Genomic DNA, 2,390 nt, shown 5'->3' with positions numbered 1-2,390 from the left:
GTCTGCTTGGTGCAGAGTTGAGTTCAATTCCTGGATATCTTTGTTAACTTTCTGTCTCGTTGATCTGTCTAATGTTGACAGTGGGGCGTTAAAGTCTCCCATTATTATTGTATGGGAGTCTAAGTCTCTTTGTAAGTCTCTAAGGACTTGCTTTATGAATCTGGGTACACCTGTATGGGTGCATATATATTTAGGATAGTTAGCTCTTCTGATGAATTGATCCCTTTACCATTATGTTGGCCTTCTTTGTCTTTTGATCTTTGATGGTTTAAAGTCTGTTTTATCAGAGACTAGGATTGCAACACCTGCATTTTTTTTGTTTTCCATTTGCTTGGTAGATCTTCCTCCATCCCTTTATTGTGAGCCTATGTGTGTCTCTGCAAGTGAGATGAGTCTCCTGAATCCAGCAAACTGATGGGTCTTGACTCTTTATCCACTTTGCCAGTTTGTGTCTTTTAATTGGACCATTTAGTCCATTTACATTTAAGGTTAATATTGTTATGTGTGAACTTGATCCTTTCATTATGATATTAGCTGGTTATTTTGCTCGCTAGTTGATGCAGTTTCTTCCTAGCATCGATGGACTTTACATTTTGACATGTTTTTACAATGGCTGATACCTGCTATTCCTTTCCATGGTTAGTGCTTCCTTCAGCATCTCTTGTAGGGCAGGCCTGGTAGTGACAAAATCTCTCAGCATTTACTTGTCTGTAAAGGATTTTACTTCTCCTTCACTTATGAAACTTAGTTTGGCTGGATATGAAATTCTGGGTTGAAAATTCTTTTCTTTTAGAATGTTGAATATTGGTCCCCACTCTCTTCTGGCTTGGAGAGTTTCTGCCAAGAGATCTGCTGTTAGTCTGATGGGCTTCCCTTTGTGTGTAACCCGACCTTTCTCTCTGGTTGCCCTTAACATTGTTTCCTTCATTTCAACTTTGGTGAATCTGACAATTACGTGTCTTAGAGTTGCTCTTCTCGAGGAGTATCATTGTGGCATTCTCTGTATTTCCTGAATTTGAATGTTGGCCTGCCCTACTAGGTGGGGAAGTTCTCCTGGATGATATCCTGCAGAGTGTTTTCCAACTTGTTCCATTTTCCCTGTCACTTTTAGGCACTCCGATCAGACATAGATTTTGTCTTTTCACAGAATGCCATACTTCTTGGAGGCTTTGTTCATTTCTTTTTACTCTTTTTTCTCCACACTTCTTTTCTCACTTCATTTCATTCATTTGATCTTCAATCGCTGATACTCTTTCTTCCAGTTGATCGAGTTGGTTACTGAAGCTTGTGCATTTGTCACGTAGTTCTCATGTTATGGTTTTCATCTCTATCTGTTCTTTTGAGGAATTCTCTACGTTGGTTATTCTAGTTAGCCATTCATCAAATCTTTTTTCAAGGTTTTTAGTTTCTTTGCGCTGGTTATGTAGTTCCTCCTTTAGCTCTGAGAAGTTTGATCAACTGAAGCCTTCTTCTCTTGACTCATCGAAGTCATTGTCCATCCAGCTTTGTTCCGTTGCTGTCAATGAGCCGCATTCCTTTGGAGCAGGAGATGCGCTCTGATTTTTTGAATTTCCAGCATTTCTGCTCTGCTTTTCCCCCATCTTTGTGGTTTTATCTGCCTTTGGTCTTTGATGATGGTGATGTACTGATGGGGTTTTGGTGTGTGTGTCCTTTCTGTTTGTTAGTTTTCCTTCTAACATTCAGGACCCTCAGCTGTAGGTCTGTTGGAGTTTGATTGAGGTCCACTCCAGACTCTGTTTGCCTGGGTATCAGCAGCGGAGACTGCGGAAGATAGAATATTGCTGAACAGTGAGTATTGCTCTCTCATTCTTGCTCTGGAAGCTTCGTCTCAGGGGTGTCTACCGTGCGATGTGTGAGGTGTCGGTCTGCACCTAGTCGGGCATGTTTCCCAGTTAGGCTACTCAGGGGACAGGGACCCACTTGAGCAGACAGTCTGTCCGTTCTCAGATCTCAACCTTCGTGCTGGGAGATCCATTGCTCTTTTCAAAGCTGTCAGACAGGGACATTTACCTCTACTGAGGTTTCTGCTGCTTTCTGTTTAGCTATGCCCTGTCCCCAGAGGAGAAGTCTACAGAGGCAGGCCATCCTCCTTGAGCTGTGGTGGGCTCCACCCAATTCGAGCTTCCTGGAGGCTTTGTTTACCTACTTAAGCCTCAGCAATTGCAGGCACCCCCCCACCCCCCACCCGCCTCACTGCCGCCTTGCAGTTAGATCTCAGACTGCCGTGCTAGCAATGAGGGAGGCTCAGTGGGTGTGGGACCCTCTGGGCCAGGTATGGGATATAATCTCCTGGTGTGCCGTTTGCTAAGACCCTTGGTAAAGCGCAGTATTAGGGTGGGAGTTACCCGATTTTCCAGGTGTTGTGTGTC

The sequence above is a fragment of the Mandrillus leucophaeus genome, unplaced genomic scaffold (assembly GCF_000951045.1).
Source record: "Mandrillus leucophaeus isolate KB7577 unplaced genomic scaffold, Mleu.le_1.0 Scaffold1400, whole genome shotgun sequence".
Taxonomy (NCBI): Eukaryota; Metazoa; Chordata; class Mammalia; order Primates; family Cercopithecidae; genus Mandrillus; species Mandrillus leucophaeus.
This window is presented reverse-complemented; position numbering follows the sequence as displayed.